Source organism: Amblyomma mixtum, chromosome 3, assembly GCF_055824585.1.
Source record: "Amblyomma mixtum isolate Tamu chromosome 3, ASM5582458v1, whole genome shotgun sequence".
Taxonomy (NCBI): Eukaryota; Metazoa; Arthropoda; class Arachnida; order Ixodida; family Ixodidae; genus Amblyomma; species Amblyomma mixtum.
In genome coordinates this window covers 115,988,073-116,009,461 of record NC_143014.1, presented here as the reverse complement: position 1 = coordinate 116,009,461, position 21,389 = coordinate 115,988,073, and positions in this window count along the sequence as shown.

The window sequence follows — 21,389 nt, the reverse complement described above, 5'->3', positions numbered from 1 at the left end:
GTTGTTGAGTCGCCAGAGTGCTTACAAGCCGAACAAAATCGTTGGCCTTAGAAATAGTGATTTTTTTTTCAATTTATTTTGCTTTTTTCTTCTTTGGCAAGCATCTCGTGACGTCAGGAAATTTAATTTTAAAATACTTCTTAAACATCACGCTCACTTGCAGGCATATTTATTCTTTCTATACATTTTTTTTTTCCACTCTGTCGATGGGTGTCCGCTTAGCCAGCATATGTACTCTGAAGGCTGTGCTCATGAGATTAGTGTGTGCGATCGCAGTTACAGGAATTCGACTCTTCAAAATTGCCATCATCGCGACTTCAGTATCGCTTCGCTCTATCGCAGTTCATCGCGTTGCCACAATGCAGACAATTACGCGCAAGCAAAGAAAATTGTGCATAGGGACAAATTGGAAGGAAGCTGCTGGGTAAAGAGCGAGGAAAGTTGCGAGCAGCGACGCTAGGAAGGGGCGTCACATGGGGGAAAATACGGGGACGCCTCGATTGCGGCGTATGTAGGAAAAAAGCAGTCGGCTGGGAAGGAGGAGGGGAAGACACGCGCATACAGAAATCTTTCGTCGGACTACGTCAAATGGTGCCTACAGCCGTCCTGACGAATGTAACGGATTCGACACAGAATCGTCGAAATTGCGGATCTATGCAAATGGAGGGCGAATTTCCGCTACACTGCGAGAAACGCGATGAGTTGGAAAGCCAAGAGAGAGGGGAGCAACATGAAAAAATAAATAAAAAGTAATAAAAGAGGTATGAGGTGGTTGTTTTTTTTATAATTTTTGTAAGACAAGCAGTTCGTTTTTTTTCTTCTTCTTCTTACCGCGAATTCAAGCCGTTGGCGCAAATATAGATGCACCTACAGGGCTGGCTGCTCCTTTATTACGTAATCCCGCTGCACTCGCTCCGTGGCCTCCTTCAGGTGCGGCGCCGCAGGCTGTCCCGGAAAGGCCACAAAGGGTGCGAGACGCATGCTCCAGAAGCCAGGCCGACCGCAGCCGTGGGAACGCAGGTTACCGCGCGGGCGCCCCGGGATCGCCGAGGGCTAGACGCTGCACTCCACTCACGTCTCGATCCCTCGGCTCTGGCGCAGCGCAGCTCGGTTAACTGCGCACGCTCGGTTGCTTATACTTCGCCTCGCGGACTCTTTTGAGGCGTCTTGTTTCGCGGCAATTTCTATTCCTGTATTTTTTTTTGCTTTCTCTACAGATGGCCTCCGGGATGGTTCACATCGCTTCCTCCCCCCTTGGCGTCTCTGTGCTTGCGGCGTCGTCCAAGGCGTGTACCACCTTATTTTTTTCACAGGGAAGCTTCACGCAGAGCGCGTGTTTTATCGCGTTCGTCTCTCATTTTGGACCCGTAAAATTTAAGCGCCCATTTTTTTTTTTGACGTATCGCGCCATTGCACTATGTTTAGAATTCTGTACCCACGTGATGCAGTTGCATATCCAAACAATATAAGATAAAATATAATAAAAGGCAGCCTCGCTTATGTTTGTCTGTACGATTGCTTCTCCCCTTCAGTTCCATTGCTTCTTCTTCTTCCTCTTCTGTGATCCCTGCATTCGAAGGCATCGTCAGCTTCTTCTTTGTTCCGGCGGCAGTTTCTTAGCTTCCCCTTTCCCTCCTTCCTATCTTTTGAGGCAACCTTCTTAAACCCTGCTATTGAACGAGTAAAAGGGTTCGAGGATAAAAGAAAACAGCAAGAAATACAGCAAAGGAGGCCGTTAGAGCGCAGCGCTCCAACCAAGGTTAAGGTCTAGGCGTCTGGGGAGAAAGCAGATCGGCCCCATTGTGCCGTCTATCCGTCCCGCCGCGCTCTTTCAAGACGCCGCGGTGGTGTTTGCCCTTGCCCGCTTGGGCGTCCGCGAACGCCTTACATAAAACCTTCTTCCCTCGCTCCTTCCCGAGAAGGGGACGGCCGATCCCGGGCTGGGAAAGGGTTGGATCGCGGGCGCGCCCCGGCGTGTTGCATCACCACCACCTGCTCCCGTCTCCCCCCTCCCCCCCGGCCAGTGGGGGAACACATCCTCTCGGCGACCTGCCCTGACGCTGGAGACGTCGCTTCCCGACGGCGCAAGAAAGCGGCCGCATTGAGGCCGGCTTCCTCCCTCGGGGGATCTTCCACCGACGGAGGGAGGAAAGGGGGTCTCTGGGCGCTTTTATCTCTTCCGGGGCCCCCTCGCATGCTCGCAGGCAGCAGGAGCAGCGCCAAGGAGCTTCTCCTTCGGCGTCGTTTCTTGCGTGATGCTTCCTTTCTGAGGGCGCACTTTGGGACCGTTTGTGAAGCCCTTTGGAGACCGCACGGATGGCGCGCGAATGCTGCGCTGAGGGCGACGCGTACGTGCACGCCGCTGCGAGAAGCAAGGCAGCGCCCTCCGTACGGGATGAGAGCAAGGAAGGGGATGCGAACGCGTCCTATGCTGGCGCGTTCGTTTATGAGCGCGTTACATAACGTCCCCTGCATTTCAGTTCACTTTCCTTGCGTTTGTTTGCGTGCTGTAGATCTTACGCCATGGGGAACGACGGGTTCGGGTGGGGTGGGGGATCGTCAACACACAAAGGTATGAAGGGCACCTCTATTCGTTTTTCTTGTGTGCGTGTGTGTCTTCGTGTTCACTTGTTAGCTGCATGTTTGTGCGCCGCTAGTTCTAAGCCTTGGCGTAGCAGCTACAATTCCAGGCGGAGCCGCTTTTCGTTCCTTCGCTGTCGACAGACACTTTGAGGCGCTGGATTTATTATTCATTTACACTGCTTCCTTCCCAAGTGTTCAACAAGTTACTTTTTTTTTATAATGTCTTTGGTACAAAAAGAAAGAAATCGCACTATGTCAGGCTATAGTCTAGCAGTTGCATTATACGCACGGTGACCACGAGTAGAAGATTATCGGTACTTTGATAATTAATTTGAATAACATTTATCGTTACACAGCGATGACAAAGGCGGTCATAAGTAGCGTGGTGAACAGGTGGTTTCAATCGAGAAATTATCTCCTGCTTTGAGAAAAGGTACGAAAAATTTTGCCCACACTGCCACCTGTAGGAATGCTCTCGAGGGCAGTAAATTAGTACTGTAAAGCAAAACGAAATGACCATCCAATCCCAACACGTCGTAAACCACAACTGAAAAGCGCGTCCACCCGAAAGCCTTGAGAGGCAGAAATGACGTTTTCGACGGCGGTGCTGCACCAGATATACTCATGAGAATTATCCTATCTTACCCACTTGAGAATTCCGTAATATATTATCTATTTTGTTGTTTGGACATAGCGTCGAACCGCACCAATTGAAGAAAAGTTGTTTTTATTAACGCTGAAGTGTGCATATTCTTTTCTTCTGCTACCCTTTCTCCTTTTGGCTGGCCCTATACTTTACTGAATGTAAACTGCTAAGGATGAATAATGTTTTGTTAGACTAAGTTTCCGACACTGGTGCGTACGCCGTCAGCAATGAAATGACAAAGTAACAGAGTTTGTTAAGTGCACATTGGTTTTGAGAAAAGCGGCTTTCCATGCCTGCTGTTACATTTCAAACAGTAAAAAGTTTGAAGCTATTCCTTTTATTTTTCTCTCTCTCTCTCTCTCTCTATATATATATATATATATATATATATATATATATATATATATATATATATATATATATATATATATATATATATATATATATATAGAAGGCTAAGGGCCGTCACCAGTCCTGTCCTTCTGAATTCCCTCACACAAACCTACTGTATATTTAAGGCTATCGTCCAGGGACTATACATGCTTAAAAGCTGAAATTTCGCGTGTTGCCGACTCTCTACGGGTGCGGACTACATAGGATTTAATTTTTTACGATCGTTTGTCAGAGCCGAAGACGTCTAGGGGGACTGTCAAACAAAAAAAAAAATAGCCCGATTGCGCCTGCCAGAATTTACCGTGTACGCCGTTCTACGTCCAGTTGTTGTCAACGACTTCACGAAAACCGGGCTAAAAAAAAGAGACGTCAGGTTCTGAAGGCGATAAAAGGCATTGACGAGCCGTTCGTCGAATCCGAGGCGAGAGACTTGTTTTATTGCGACAGCCCTTGGGAAAGCCCTTTTCTGACGTCTTTTAGAACTGACTTCTATGCGGTGTAATAAAAGAACCAGTGTTTCACTGCTTAACAATAAAAATCTTGCTTACCGACTGTATACTGCATATTGCTCGCGGATAATCTAAAAACATTTTTCAACCGCAGTTTGTCCCTGGGGACTGTATACACCGGGTGCGGACCGTAGTCCGGAAAACACGTAATCGTACGGGAATAAGCTTATCCTCAAGACGGAAATCAAACGCAGTGTGCTTCACCGCACAGCACCAGTGTATAAAGAATTCTTAGAACTTGTTGAAAGTGAAGGACGCCGTATGTATACGTCGCACAGAACGCGTTGCATGCGCAGGACCACCTCGACTGCACGTTTTGATGAACAACACTGAGTCCAAGGGCACCGATGACTTGATAGTCAAATACTGTGCTCGACTAATTACTCGGAGCGGACTCATACGGCAGTAAAAGAATGATGCTCAGGATTGCAGTACGGATGAGTACAGGGAAGTTGGTGGATCAACTCGGAATGGCTTTATGAATATACGTCTCCAACGTACAAATCTTTTCCTACAAATCTGTCAAGAGAATTTGTCTTGTTACTAAATAATCACTCGTGATACCTTAAGGAAATTCCCTTTTTTCCGTCCCTTTTTTAATTTTCCCCTCTCTGCGCCGACTAACACTTCCCAGCACAGGAAACACACTGATGCACCTGAGTCAAATTTTAACCCTCGACTTCAGTTCACACTAATTTGCCCCACGTCTTTGTGATTTTTGTTTTAAATCCTCATTTCCCGTTTATGAAAATGTTGGTACATAGCGCACATAAGCAGCGCTTGCAAATAGCTTGCAAACGCTACTTCCCATTCGAGCACCACTGGTATATCCCATGGGATTTGTTTATTTATCTCTTAATACTTGCCCTACCATAAATTATAATTCGCCCTTCAAACCACCATTTCTTGAATATATTGCTTCTTGATATTTGCTCAGCTTCCTTTTGTTTCGTTCTCATTTCTGTGTTCTGCTTCTATTTTCGGTTACTTCTTACAGACGAATCGTCTTATCTTTCCTGGCCCATCAACTTGCCCGTCCATCGTATTTTCGGCCGAGGGTTATTATCGGAAGGTATCGCGCCGTACCGTTCATTGTATGAAAAATGAACGAGAATTGGCTGCTTTCCCTTGAAGCAAGAACCTCGGGGGCGTTTTTCTTTTTCTGAAGTTTTTTTTTTTTAACCTCTAAAGCTGTTCGTACCGCTACGCTTCATTTCCTTTATGTTTCATTAGTTCTGCATGCGTTATAGTGTTGCTGGCGAGGGATTCGTCCCATATTTTATGTACGTTGTTTCTCTCAATCGGCAGGCAAATCTTCTGTACACGGATCATCTGTACACGGGAGGCAACTGTCCAGTTGAGTACACTACAAGCACTTGCGGACAGGTATAGATGTAGGGAAAGGGTAGAAAGTCCTGCACATCGCGTTTGTAGGCAACAAACAAACAAACAAACAAACAAACACCCCATTGTGTCAGACAGCCAGTCAAGTCTGTTGCCTTCAATTATTGAAGCACTACTTCGGTGGACTTCTGGGCTGATGAAAGGCGCAGCCAATGTCGCAAAGCCTTGGCTTCCGCGAAGGGACGAGGCGGTGAAGTTCCACTTCCAGGAGAGCTTGCTGAGCGTTGAAAAGGGGACGTTGAAGAGAGGAGGCATACTAGCTACCTTGGTCGCATCCTCAGTGGTCGTACGTTAGGGAGTCGGTCATTCCAATGCGATGTGTAAAGGGCGCTCCCAACCAGAGGTGACACAGCAACGTTGCATCGCATCGAGAGAGGCCGGGCTGTGGCTGAAGTCGCTGGGAACTAATACGGCGGGCCACGAGGGCACTGGAGTGACTTCGACCATTACCCGTGCTTCTCCTTCGTTTTCTTGAGCGCATGTGCGTCAGTTCTTTAGCCGGTGCTTTCATCCTTCGCTTCTACGGAATTACGACGGCATTGCTTTGACACTTTGGAGGATTGCCTGCCTTCAGTTAGGAAAGACAAAAAAAAAATAATGCACAACCGCTGCACAGCGAAGTACTTCGAAAGATGATATGACTTCCCTAAGCCTGATATGGCGATCATATATGTTGCGTTCAGAGGTGGGTCTTTTAGGTTTGAACTGAAAAAGAAAGAAGTAATAAAAGAAAGGCGAATTCAATTTTATAAATTCATTTTGAACCTAAAAAGATCAGTCTTTGATATGCGCACCAGCTGTTTACTGAGTGGAGTTGAACTCAGTCGAAGGATAAATTAACAAAGTACGGAAGCCAGGGGCGTGGTAGACGTTAGTACTATTTAATTAACGGAGTTGTGTGTTTGGAGGCATTCAGGCGTTTCGCTTAACCCAGCGCAACAATTTAACACTAACATGAAGACCCAGTTTTCAGAAGTAACCTTGCACGTGTGCTTTTCTTTTCTTTACGCTTCCCCATTTCAGTTTCGCTACCTTTTTTTTTATTGGCGATAGCACTCCCTTCTACCAGAAGGGATCTAAGTACGAGTATCTGCATGTTAATTACTGGCAAATAGGCTGCGCGTGCTGACAGAAAGGAGACGATGAACTGTAAGTGACCTATGACCGCACAGGAATACCACATTTTATCTCCTAAATAAGCCGGTAACTGACGCGTAGAAAATAATATTTGCTGGAAAAAAATCTGCGTTTTGAAACAAACAACAATGAAATTACGAAAAATTTTAAAAAATAAAAACCGAAAAACTGGAGAAATAAATTATTTTGTAACTGCGGGAACTAAAGCTGCCTTCAAGATTAAAAAGGGTTGCGGAAAATCAAAGAAATAAGCAGAAGAAACAGCAAGAAACGAAAGGAAAACGGCTTTACTCTCGATTTGAGCTGTGGTGGAGTTCAGAGGTGGTGTAAGGGGGGTGTTTCCATTTGCACCAAGATATGGACTTTTTTGGTTGCAAAGTGGGCTTCAGAATGGCCTTCCTGTGTAAAATTTCCCGCTTGGGGTGGGGCAACCACCCTACCCCGCCGCCCTCCCCCTCCCCTTAAATCCGTCCCTGACCTCGAGCGAAAAATTTTGCGTAGGCAAATCACGTGGAAATCAATTTTCAAAGAATAAAAGTACAAGAAAAATTGACAGGATGGTTACCACTGGGTAACGCGAGATTCAGCGACAGCTGTTACGGTGTTTATACTTTACGATATGTTACGGTAGAGAATATGAAAGCAACCTCAAATCTGTATAGTTCTACTGCGCTCTTTTTAGTTCTCCGCACATAGTCGTTTCTCGCCTCGGTCTGCTGTCCAGTCCGCTGCTCTAGAAGTGCAGCGCGGCACGTTTCGCAGCGGCTGCCGGAGATGGACAGTGCTACAATCCTCCGCACTCGCCATACCCTTCCTCCTCCTTCCACGGTAACCACGTTTCGGATGGTTACCGTGGTACGCCTTCCTCTCTTTCTTCTTTCACTCCCACCTTCCTCCCTTCTCTTACAGCGCGGTTCAGGTGTCCGCCGAGATATGTGTGTCCACCGCGATATTCCCTTTCCTCAAAAACTAGAAAAACGCCTTCCTGCATTCTTGCCATAACCCCCTCCTCTCACCGTACCCTCCTTCCACGTCAACCCTCCTTCTCCTTCTAGGGTAACTACCATCCGGTTGGTTCCCATGGCAACCACGTACCAATTGCGCCTTCTCACGTTCTCTCCATAACCACCTCCTTCCACGGTAATGATCCTCCGGTTGGGGATTTCTCCGCTCTCGCCCCACCCTCCGCCTTCCACGGTGACCACCTTCCCGACAGTTGCCGTTGTAACCATCCTCTGGTTACGCCTTCTTGCGCTTTTTCCATGCCATAAAGCCTCCTTCCATGGTAACCCTCTTCCTCGTTCCAGGGTAACTACCCAGAGGGTGGTTCCCATGGCAATACGCCAACCGGTTGCCCTTTCTTACGCTCTCGCCATACCCTCATTCCATCCTCCGGTTGGGGATTCCTCTGCTGCTTCCGATGCGCTCCTTCTTCCACAGGTACGCATTTATCTGGTCACGTGATACCTTCCTCCTTCAGTGGTAACCACTCTCCCTCCGAGTGGTTCCCACTGCAACGCACCCACCGGTTACCCCGACAACGACAGACTACTACGACACGAAACCCAGGAATGGGCGCTTAACAGCTGTCGCTGTAAAATGCATTATTCAAATAAGATCGCCCCCCCCCCCCCCCCTCCAAAATCCGGCCATGGGTGGTTTGAAGGTTGAGGGTTTGAAGGCTTATTACGCAAACATTATTATAAGTGCATATTAATAAATACAGAAGGAGGTCTTAGAGTCAGAGACTGAGGGGGACCTCCTAGAAATAGTTACACAATGTAATAAAAATCAAAATCAAGGAGCAGCAAGCATGCAATACGCACTGAGTTTATCAACAAAGGAGAACAAACAACTGATCAAGAACATGATCAAAAATTACTGAGCATAATTTTTACCAGGTTATATTTGGTTTTACCGAATTGCAGATAAAAAACAAAACAAACAACCAAAACAACTCATTCGAAAACATGACCAGAAAAAGATATTTTTAATGCCAACCATTCGGCTGAAATCAGAATAGAAATTATTTATAATTACACACATTAACAAGAAAAATTATCAAGTTCTATGTGGAGCTCTTTCAGCTTACGTTTAAATGACAGACCTAAAACAACCTCTTTACCTGCAATGGTAACGAGTTGCAAAATAATGAAGCATTTAATTCAGCTGTGAATTTTCTGTAATTAGTTGTAGGTTTTGGCAGCAAGACATTGCTGTTAAATGAGAAACGGGTGCAACTATATATGGTTAGGTATTCGATTGACATGAATTAGTGGATGTTCACTCGCGCACTGGAGGCTACACAGGTTGGAATGTCCGCGTGCAGTCATTCAAGTCGGTCTCGCTATGTTTACTGTATCATTCACCCTGAGATGCACACGCTGGCTGTGCGCTGCTGTCAAGCTTGTTTGTCCGCACTGTCGCATCGCGTGTGCCTATATACGTATATGCGTACAGCGGCATCCGCTCCGATCGAGCGTGCTGGCACATGGAACAGTGGAGTCTGTACAGCTCACCGAATAAAGCGTCACTATTTGTTATTTTTCTACCAATATCGCTTCTTCCACTATACTGCACATTATTCCCGCATTAGAATCAACTGGCACAGCCTGGACGCATATCTAAGGAACGATAGTCCTGCCGACTAGAAGAGGCATGCAACGAGAAGAAACTACATAAGCGACAGATTAAGATTACTTTTCTCCTGAAATAAAGCTGTAGTATTTTTAGAGGCCTTGTGACCAGGCTATCGAAACGGATAATATGAACCACGCTTCCGTTTTTAAACTTTTGTCGTAGCGTTGTGGAAATAGAAATGTCTGCCTCCTTTATGTTCAAGGGCAAAAATAAATACTACTGGGGTATGCATTAAATATCCATCACTTATCACTATAGGTAACACGTCAGAGGACTCTAACCACCGAAGCATGGTCCATATTCTTCTGTCTGCGACTCTACTTTCTTCCATTAACGGGTAAAATGAAGCGTCGGTCTCGTCGCTGTCAACCACTGTCGGTGCACGATGGTGCAAGCAGCAGCGATTATGTGTTGCCCGCAAAGCTGGAGACCACAGTCATAGACCGCTGCACGGAATGCCAATTAAACGGGCTGCGTTAAGCCTCAATGTTGTCGGCAGCCATTCCGCTGAAAGGCGCGGCAATTTCTCGAAAGGTAACTTTCGAAAACCACATGTAGTTCATTTAGTTGAAACTTGGTTCGGCGCAAAAGACGAACACAGAGAAAGACACACACGAAGCGCTATCCTTTCTCTGTGTTCGTCTTTTGCGCTGAACCAAGTTTCAACTGTGTCCTACCAACTAGCCCAGCACGCAGTTTTGTTAAAGTTCATTTAGCTTTGTTCGGAATGAGCGCACTCGATAAGAAGTGTTCTCGCTGTAGCACAGAAGAGCTTTTTGGATTCGTGCGCGTATACTAAGAGTACAATGGGGATGGCAGTGCATACAAAGCGTATACGCACTCACACTGCTTCGTATACAGCCGCTTCGTATATGACACCGCCATTGGAGTGACTGGAGAAGTTGGTGTTCGATTGTCCAGTGCCTGACATGCTATTTAAACGAATCGGCTGCGTGCTGAAGTGTCTCGCGCACTTCCTGCGAGTTACCGCGCACATCACAGCGACGACGTTTCATTTCACCCTGGAGGCACGCAGATCGCGTCGTATAAGTCTGCGTGCTGAGGTAAGTTGCAGGCTTTTTGGTTGTCGCCGTTCAACTGACGTTTAAAACTCGCCTGTTAATTGCGGTGGCACCCAAAGCCTTACAGCTCGAGTAGCAGGTCCCTCGTTGCGGACTACATCCCAGCGCTTCTATTTCTCTCTCCACTAGCCCGTCGCGCCTCTGGCAGTGCAAGGCGGGCAATTTTCTTTTTAGTTCTTTTTATGCGAAGCATACTACTTTAGCTACCACTTCAGCCCTTCACCGGGGTTATGCGCCTCCAAATCACGTGATACATGACGTCACACCACGTGACACGATGACGTCACGACAGTAGAGAAACGGGGGCCCACCTCGCGCCGTCGCTGTGCGCCTCCAAATCACGTGATACATGACGTCACACCACGTGACACGATGACGTCACGACAGTGGAGAAACGGGAGCCCACCTCGCGCCGTCGCTGTGGTTGTGCGCCTCCAAATTACGCGACACGATGATGCTTCGCATTCTCCAGGCTTAACCAAGTTAAGCCTCAGCCATTTTTTTTAACTTCCATTCTGCTCTGACTTACTCAACTAAGCCCGTTGTGCCTTAAAGGGAGGGTGAAATGGTATTTTGACAATTCGAGGTTATTCGAGAATTCGAATCTATGGAGCTTCTTGCTAGTGTGTGCATTCTGCTCTGACTCACTCTACTAAGCCCGTTGTGCCTTAAAGGGAGGGTGAAATGGTATTTTGACAATTCGAGGTTATTCGAGAATTCGAATCTATGGAGCTTCTTGCTAGTGTGTGCATTCTGCTCTGACTCACTATACTAAGCCCGTTGTGCCTTAAAGGGAGGGTGAAATGGTATTTTGACAATTCGAGGTTATTCGAGAATTCGAATCTATGGAGCTTCTTGCTAGTGTGTGCATTCTGCTCTGACTCACTCTACTAAGCCCGTTGTGCCTTAAAGGGAGGGTGAAATGGTATTTTGACAATTCGAGGTTATTCGAGAATTCGAATCTATGGAGCTTCTTGCTAGTGTGTGCATTCTGCTCTGACTCACTCTACTAAGCCCGTTGTGCCTTAAAGGGAGGGTGAAATGGTATTTTGACAATTCGAGGTTATTCGAGAATTCGAATCTATGGAGCTTCTTGCTAGTGTGTGCATTCTGCTCTGACTCACTATACTAAGCCCGTTGTGCCTTAAAGGGAGGGTGAAATGGTATTTTGACAATTCGAGGTTATTCGAGAATTCGAATCTATGGAGCTTCTTGCTAGTGTGTGCATTCTGCTCTGACTCACTCTACTAAGCCCGTTGTGCCTTAAAGGGAGGGTGAAATGGTATTTTGACAATTCGAGGTTATTCGAGAATTCGAATCTATGGAGCTTCTTGCTAGTGTGTGCATTCTGCTCTGACTCACTCTACTAAGCCCGTTGTGCCTTAAAGGGAGGGTGAAATGGTATTTTGACAATTCGAGGTTATTCGAGAATTCGAATCTATGGAGCTTCTTGCTAGTGTGTGCATTCTGCTCTGACTCACTATACTAAGCCCGTTGTGCCTTAAAGGGAGGGTGAAATGGTATTTTGACAATTCGAGGTTATTCGAGAATTCGAATCTATGGAGCTTCTTGCTAGTGTGTGCATTCTGCTCTGACTCACTCTACTAAGCCCGTTGTGCCTTAAAGGGAGGGTGAAATGGTATTTTGACAATTCGAGGTTATTCGAGAATTCGAATCTATGGAGCTTCTTGCTAGTGTGTGCATTCTGCTCTGACTCACTCTACTAAGCCCGTTGTGCCTTAAAGGGAGGGTGAAATGGTATTTTGACAATTCGAGGTTATTCGAGAATTCGAATCTATGGAGCTTCTTGCTAGTGTGTGCATTCTGCTCTGACTCACTCTACTAAGCCCGTTGTGCCTTAAAGGGAGGGTGAAATGGTATTTTGACAATTCGAGGTTATTCGAGAATTCGAATCTATGGAGCTTCTTGCTAGTGTGTGCATTCTGCTCTGACTCACTCTACTAAGCCCGTTGTGCCTTAAAGGGAGGGTGAAATGGTATTTTGACAATTCGAGGTTATTCGAGAATTCGAATCTATGGAGCTTCTTGCTAGTGTGTGCATTCTGCTCTGACTCACTCTACTAAGCCCGTTGTGCCTTAAAGGGAGGGTGAAATGGTATTTTGACAATTCGAGGTTATTCGAGAATTCGAATCTATGGAGCTTCTTGCTAGTGTGTGCATTCTGCTCTGACTCACTCTACTAAGCCCGTTGTGCCTTAAAGGGAGGGTGAAATGGTATTTTGACAATTCGAGGTTATTCGAGAGTTCGAATCTATGGAGCTTTTTGCTAGTGTGTGCATTCTGCTCTGACTCACTCTACTAAGCCCGTTGTGCCTTAAAGGGAGGGTGAAATGGTATTTTGACAATTCGAGGTTATTCGAGAATTCGAATCTATGGAGCTTCTTGCTAGTGTGTGCATTCTGCTCTGACTCACTCTACTAAGCCCGTTGTGCCTTAAAGGGAGGGTGAAATGGTATTTTGACAATTCGAGGTTATTCGAGAGTTCGAATCTATGGAGCTTTTTGCTAGTGTGTGCATTCTGCTCTGACTCACTCTACTAAGCCCGTTGTGCCTTAAAGGGAGGGTGAAATGGTATTTTGACAATTCGAGGTTATTCGAGAATTCGAATCTATGGAGCTTCTTGCTAGTGTGTGCATTCTGCTCTGACTCACTCTACTAAGCCCGTTGTGCCTTAAAGGGAGGGTGAAATGGTATTTTGACAATTCGAGGTTATTCGAGAATTCGAATCTATGGAGCTTCTTGCTAGTGTGTGCATTCTGCTCTGACTCACTCTACTAAGCCCGTTGTGCCTTAAAGGGAGGGTGAAATGGTATTTTGACAATTCGAGGTTATTCGAGAGTTCGAATCTATGGAGCTTCTTGCTAGTGTGTGCATTCTGCTCTGACTCACTCTACTAAGCCCGTTGTGCCTTAAAGGGAGGGTGAAATGGTATTTTGACAATTCGAGGTTATTCGAGAATTCGAATCTATGGAGCTTCTTGCTAGTGTGTGCATTCTGCTCTGACTCACTCTACTAAGCCCGTTGTGCCTTAAAGGGAGGGTGAAATGGTATTTTGACAATTCGAGGTTATTCGAGAATTCGAATCTATGGAGCTTCTTGCTAGTGTGTGCATTCTGCTCTGACTCACTCTACTAAGCCCGTTGTGCCTTAAAGGGAGGGTGAAATGGTATTTTGACAATTCGAGGTTATTCGAGAATTCGAATCTATGGAGCTTCTTGCTAGTGTGTGCATTCTGCTCTGACTCACTCTACTAAGCCCGTTGTGCCTTAAAGGGAGGGTGAAATGGTATTTTGACAATTCGAGGTTATTCGAGAATTCGAATCTATGGAGCTTCTTGCTAGTGTGTGCATTCTGCTCTGACTCACTCTACTAAGCCCGTTGTGCCTTAAAGGGAGGGTGAAATGGTATTTTGACAATTCGAGGTTATTCGAGAATTCGAATCTATGGAGCTTCTTGCTAGTGTGTGCATTCTGCTCTGACTCACTCTACTAAGCCCGTTGTGCCTTAAAGGGAGGGTGAAATGGTATTTTGACAATTCGAGGTTATTCGAGAATTCGAATCTATGGAGCTTCTTGCTAGTGTGTGCATTCTGCTCTGACTCACTCTACTAAGCCCGTTGTGCCTTAAAGGGAGGGTGAAATGGTATTTTGACAATTCGAGGTTATTCGAGAATTCGAATCTATGGAGCTTCTTGCTAGTGTGTGCATTCTGCTCTGACTCACTCTACTAAGCCCGTTGTGCCTTAAAGGGAGGGTGAAATGGTATTTTGACAATTCGAGGTTATTCGAGAATTCGAATCTATGGAGCTTCTTGCTAGTGTGTGCATTCTGCTCTGACTCACTCTACTAAGCCCGTTGTGCCTTAAAGGGAGGGTGAAATGGTATTTTGACAATTCGAGGTTATTCGAGAGTTCGAATCTATGGAGCTTTTTGCTAGTGTGTGCAAAGTAGTTTTGCGCTAGCATTTAAAATTGCGACGCAATCATCGATTAAAGCCACGACGATGTTCAGGCTTCTCCTCACTGCGTTCGAGAAGTGCGGGGAAACTCGTGGTGACGTCATAACTGTCTACATTTCAGATGTCCACTGCATTAGCGTACATGCTGCCAAACGTCTTCCGATGCCACCAAACAATGCTTCATGAGCTTTACCTTCGACGGCATTCTTTTTCATCCTTGAAACAACCGCTTCTTCGCTGGAAAATTAGCGCCGTCGTATGTGACGTCTACACTGGGGCCTCTGCCTGTCGCTGTGCACAGCAGAGAAGCCTGAACACCGATGTCCCTTTAGTCGGCGATTACATCACCATTCCAAATCGCAGCGCAAAGAGATTTCGCATGCTTTACCTGCAAGTGTCAAGCATTCGGCTCGGCTAAAATCATCGAATTCTAAAAACTCTTCAGTTGCCTTTTAAGCGATGCGGGGCGGGCCTTATTATTTTCATTCTTTTTAGGCTGCCAAATCTAAAATCTCTCTCTCTTCTCTCTCTCTCTCTCTCGAAAAAAAAAAAAAACTGGAGGCGACACTTAAGTTCCGCCTTAAGGGTACGACGCGATAGCATTAATGGGAAGCCCATAAATGCGCAACTGGTCATTCTCGACCTTGCATTCATAGATCGCTGGGAGTCCTCGTACCGCTCCTGGCGCAGTGGTGCAGCGGTCAAGCGATGCGCCACTGCCCTGCGATGGCAGGTGCTGCCATCGGTGGGGTCTGTCTGTGCGACACAGGTTGCTCTCCCCGAGCAACCGCTCGCGGCCAATCATTAATGTAACGGCCACCTCCCACGGTGTTCAGTTTTCTCACAATGCGGTGGGCAGGTTGTAATGACGCCACAAGGTCACGTGACCTAGGTGGTCCACTATAGGCTTCTTCTCCGGGGATTTTTCTCTCACAACACCGACGACGACGATGGGCTTCCTTTTAAAGGTGCGCTAAAGAGTAATCTGAAATCGTCTGTTTACCACGGGAACTCTATCTATACTCTCCGAGCATTCTTAGAAACTTCGAATTATTCACCTGTGCTGCCGATTTCGCTGCCAAATCGAATTAAATGTCAAATCTTTAGGGGAAACCCCCAAGGTGGAGTGGAATTGTAATAAGGGAATAATTATACTCATTGACATCCACTCGAGCGCAGCAATATGGCTACAAAGGAAAGCTATACAGCTTTCTCAAAAACTTCGTAGTTAAAGAAAAATTCGTCCTTGTCCGGGCTTCGAACCCGCGGGACCACCGCTTCACCAGAGCAGTCGCTCTACCAATTGAGCTAACCGGGACGGCAAGCATATGGTAGGGCGAGAGCGAATTGATCAATAACTCGAAGTGGGAACTGTGTTGGTAAAATGTTTAGGGGAAACCCCCAAGGTGGTCCAGGCTTCGCCTGTGTTTTGTGAACTCACTTTCGCAAACAGGAGGACTCACCTTCGAAAACAGGAGGAGCCTTCCAGTCGCGTGGCGGCTTCGCTTTCGTTTTTATTATTTTTTTCTTGTGAATAAATAGTTTCAGTCGAAGACTACATCGCCGCAAATTAGGCCCGCGGAAATAAAAATACGCATGGACTCTGCTTTCGCCAATCGCTACGTATCACTCCGCCGACGGCAGAGCGGCAAACCGCCACGCGGCTGGCTGAAAGGCACTCCACGAGTTGGCTGACTCTTCCTCTTTTTCGGGGGTGAGTTCAAAGAAAGAAAAAGGCGGGAGCCGGGGCGTTTAATTCGATTTAATACGGAAATCGGCCGCACAGGACAAAAATTACAAGTTACTTAAAATTCTCGGAGCGTGCAGATCGAGCTCCCACGATAAAAACACCAGCTCAAAATACTCTTTAGTGAACCTGTAACGCTATCCAGTTAAAATGAATCGGTTTCCCCTCGTCTCTTCCTTTTATTTTTCATTGCCACGTAACTGCAGACAAGAACCTGCACTTGCTCTGCCGGTGCCTCGAAGGTCTCGTTTAACCCTTTCAAGACCTCACTCAGTGGCTATGCATGTGTTCTGCAGCTGCTGAATCCGAGGCAAAAGTCGAAATGCAAAAGCGCCCCCGGGTAGTCTAAATTCATTCGGCACTCTCCTCTACGGCGTTCTCCATAGCCCACGTGCAAGAAGCATCGGGACGCTAAACTTGACATGCCGCGTACCAACCCTTTCAAGTGCTGCTGTAAAGTGTGCGACAGTCTTCCTTGCTGGCGAGCCGAGTCAGCCGCGCCGTTGCTCGCATGAGAGTTATGCCCGCTATTTTTCCGACAGCCGTGAGAGGACTGCTGGCAGAGAACACTCAAGTCAGTCAGCGCTGTTGTGCTATGCGTTCGCCTCGCGACAGCGCTGTTGCCCCCCTCTCCACTGACGAAGAATAGCACGCACGTACCCGGACGTATGACTGAATTAGCGAATGCCGTTTCGTGCTCGGAAATTGGCCCTGCGCGGAAGGCGTAATGCGGGCGTCGCACGAAACGAACACTGGTGGACCACACGAAGTCTGACGCAGTCGGCCGGCAGGGGTCTCCCGTTTTGGCCGTGACTCTTCACCCCGCAAGAGCAAACACGTGACTGCACTGGCATGGAGGCGGTGGAAAGCGTGATTTGCCGAAGCCGTATTGCCTCTCAGATAATGCGCTCGTGTGCTTTGTTAAATTTCCGGATGGCGTCGCGCTACGTGGTGCCCCAGGCAGTTGACATATCGCACGCGAGTAAACAGGCGATTTAAAGATTTATGTACTTTTGCCGAATTTTTTCTCCGTCCTCTTGGCGCATGAGCGTGAAATTAGTTGCCAGCTGATTAGTGCAAACTTCACTGCACAGCATGCCTCTTGCTTGCAACGATTCTCAAGTCTCGTAAGCAAAACCAGACAAGCTCATTCTGACATCGCTATGCATCGGACGGTGAAAACTAACTGTTGATTATTCGCAAAGTGCCCAGGTGTAGCACACCTAATGACGGGCTGCAGGCCAGCCTGCTTCTATGGCCGAGCCTCATTCGGAAACACTGCAAGAAAGCAGGTACGAATGGCGGCTACCGAGGCAGGTGTTAAAGGTGCCCTTGGGCCTTGAAAGTATAGAGCGTCATGAGTGGTGCAGCAGAGAATCGTGCCGTATAGGCATGCCGTGTCCGAACACTAGTACAGTTTGCGAGAGGTGGGGGGGAAGTACAGCCGGCCAAATCTTTAGCTGGCGTGTGCGACGGCACCTCTTTCTGCGCTCGTGCGCATTATTACAAAGCAAACTTAAGGAAAGCTCAATATCAAGCACCTGCTTTGTGAGCCTGTGCTTAGATTTGATATTTTCGCAAATTTGCTCCGTGATAAGCTGCTGGAGCATGGAAAACGCGGCCGTCACGCAGGTGAGCTAAAGATTTGGGCGGCTGTACATTTGCTGCTGGCACGGTGCGCGAAAGCTATAGCTTCTGACCATGTTCATGGCGGGCGGGATTTCGTCGGTGAAACGTTTCAGCATGGCTGGTCGGACGAATGGTCGCAACTTTCTGCAAGTTTACGTTATGGGCTGGCCTATTGGGCAAGCTCCCTCAAGGTCCTTCTTTATGCATATGCCATTGCACCGTATTTTCTATGTAAGTATTCCTCTCACTGCCTTCCACTTTTTGTGTACCCCTCTTCGCTGCAATAATGACGAACTGGATGGTGTTAGTATTGCACGAATAAATAAAAATGCCCGTTGGAGTAAAAAAAAAAAGCACTTGAGTGAGACTACGTCAACTGACCACATTTTTTGAAGAAAGAAAGAACCATTTAGCAGCAAATTCTGTGTTTAACCCTTTGGAACTAATTAGAAGTGGTTATTCGCGCACCGGCCCCACTTGAAGGAGATGGTGGCTCTCCAAATTCCTCGATTCGAATTAATGTGTGTCCTGAAGCGGAAATAAGCTTCAGCAGCGCAGAACACTTGGGTGGAGGCCCTCGATCGGGATATACGCAAGCGCGAACGATGACAACGACAGTCTGAAAGAAGTGAAGTTGTTGGCAGACAGATGGAAGTGAAATCGAGCGAGGGCCATGAATATATATTTTTGAAGAGCGTTTCATGAAGTGCTCATCTCCAGTAGAAATGCTCGAGAAAAAAAAACTTTGTCACAGCATTTGCAGTGCACCGTGCACAACGCACAGCGCTATAGGCTGGCTTCATTATACTCATGTCAAAGAAATATGTTCTTGTTACAGGTTGTATGTTTGTAGCTCGAGAAGAAGAAACTTTTCATCTGTGAGAGATTTGGCTCCTTAGTTGCATCAGTTTCTGACGACAAATCGAGATCAGATCACGATCCGTAGTACAATTAACCAGGTCATTATGTGTACATGATACGCGTTTTTCCGAACCTTGGAAAATCCCTTACTCACGGACATGTTTTGGTCAACAAATGTTACGTCATTCTCTACCAACATAGCTAAACAAACTTGAATAAAATCGAACTGACATTAGCCGCACTAACATCTCTGAAATAAAGTTTGCTCTGTCTGAATAAGCATCAGACAGCTGAATCTGATTGCCCAAATATTTATTTGCCATTTTTTATGTTGGCAGACTGCCCTTATGACTATGTATATATAGTTTGCGTTGTGATTAAGAAATAGTTCCTTGTTCTTACTTTACATTTGTTGTACTTTATATAGAGTTGTATAAATTCTGCATGAGACATTTTAAGAGTTATTTCTTATAGTTTCACTGTTTTGTACTGTTCTGTTCTGCTGTGCTGTGTTCGCCTTGTACTGTAAAGTGCAAGTGTGCATGTTGTTTAGTGAAATAATAACCTGTTGCTACTGTATGCCATAAAAAGGGGGGCTCGAAAGCAATCAAGTGAACTTGCTTCACTTTTTGTTCGAGCCTCTTCCGTTGTTTCTTCCGACGGAAATAAATTGAATTTGAATTTGAATTTTAATTTATCGCTACACCTGGCGTCCGCAAGAAAGACAACGCTATACAGTGTCGCGTAAGTTTGGTGCGAGACTTTAAGCGATCCCGCTACTGGCCGCTCATCGGGAACATGAAGGGAGGCCGAACAATGCTTGTAGAAATTCGCAGCACGATGCAAGTTTCTCTGTGTGCGTAGCACACGTTCCGAAGGTTGCAGACGGAGACAGCGCAGCACTGTGCATGGAACGCCCCGAGGCCTCGGAGAGAGAGCTCTCGGACAACTTTGCCGCAAGGTGAACCTGCGTTATGCATGCGCCGCAGGAGACCTCTTCTCTGAGCGACATGCATAGATCTGCATTAAAGCAACGAGCACTGGAGACGAATGGCGCCGTGTTTTGCCTAGCCAATGCGTAGCGCGGAGGTCGGGCAACGCTAACAATGCTGCTGCCTCAATTCAATCAGGCTTTCTTAGTGGGGCGATCTTTGTACAAGGACAGATGTCAGAGGTGCCTTTCACGATGCAGTTTCGTGCTTAGCTTTGTGAGATACATTAATTTTTCTTTTGTTCTGTAGAAGCAGGCAGACCACCTATCCGTCTCCTGGTAATTTGGCAGTCTGTGTTTCCATTAAGTGCCGATTAAGTTGAATAGCATGAAGGGGCACGATGCGCTTTACAAAGGATTACATGACCCGGGAAAACAGGCTTTTGTGGCTATTTTTCACAGATGCGCTGGATACCCCATGCAGGTTTCTTTTAATCAGGGAGTAATTACTGATTGACATCCACCCGAGCGCAGCAATACGGCTACAAAGGAAAGCTATACAGCTTTCTCGGAAACTTTGTAGGTAAAGAAAAATTCGTCCTGCTCCGGGGTTACAATTCTACTCCACCTTGGGGGATTCCCCTAAACATTTGACCAACAGGTTTCTTTTAAATGTGGCAGCAACCTTCGTGAGTTGTCCCTGAGGGCTGGTCAAGCCTCGTGCCTTGCGTAAATTCTACGTATTCTCGCCGTTCAGAGCCCGTAGGTCGACTCCGGGACAAGTCCTGGGCACACAGTGGGAACGGACAGACACAAGAGCATCCTTAATTCCTCTTCCGTTTCGGCCAGTGCGGCTGAAACAGGCCGCGAAATCACCCGAGCAAGGCACGGTCGACTGGCGTGCGGCTGCCGAAGGCGGGTGGCCGGAGGAGACGCTGCGCGTGTCCGAAGAGGAGCGGCGGCGACCTTGGCTGCCTCGGCGCGGGGTCGGCCGTTGACAGGGCTCGGGGCGCTTGATCCATTAGGGCGCGCCGGATTAATGATAAGCGTCCGGCCGGCGCCTTCCTCCGGCGCATCACCTCGCTACGGGCCACGAAAGGGGATCGGCCGCTGGACCCACGTGCCTAATCATCCCCGCTGTCTCGAACGCGGCTCCAAATGGATGGCGCCGTGATTACGGCTAAGTGGCGACGTCGCGTTCCCCCCCAGCATCACGCCGTTTCACTCCTTCCATACAAAGGGGCACCGTTCCGGCGAGGAGCCGTGCCCGCTGGATCCTTCCGGGTCTCAGACGGGCCACTGCGGACCTGACCGCGCGGCGAGACGACGCGCATGTTCGGAGGACTAAATGCCGCCGGTTGCGGCGCTCATTATCATAACCGCTCTCGGCACAAGGAGGCCCCAGTACACGTATAGACTTGGTGTCATTTTGTACCACTCACTTATTGTTCATGTTCTTTGTCAGCTTTAGGGTTTGTATTTTCTCTTCTTCAAGCCCGACCATTGGGGCTAAGTGGCGAGGAGATGCGCCGCACAGCTGGCAGGAACTGGGGGCGCCGTTTTACGCTGAAGCTTGTCACTCGTTAGGAACGGAGTTGAAATAACATGCCCGCTCTGTTATTCATCTCGGACGTCACATAAGCATGCGCTTGATATCTTTATGTCTGGCCTCACGGCGCTCTGTTACTACGCATGTGGGTACAGATGAAGTACAAGCAGCCACAGATTGTGCGAAATGCAAGTGGCGAGCACGATTCGCCTTACAGGAGACCTTTTGTTATAAAGGAGCGTTAGACTTGCCGCTGTGGCTCAGTGGCTTTGGCGCTCGGCTACCGATCGCAAGGTCACGG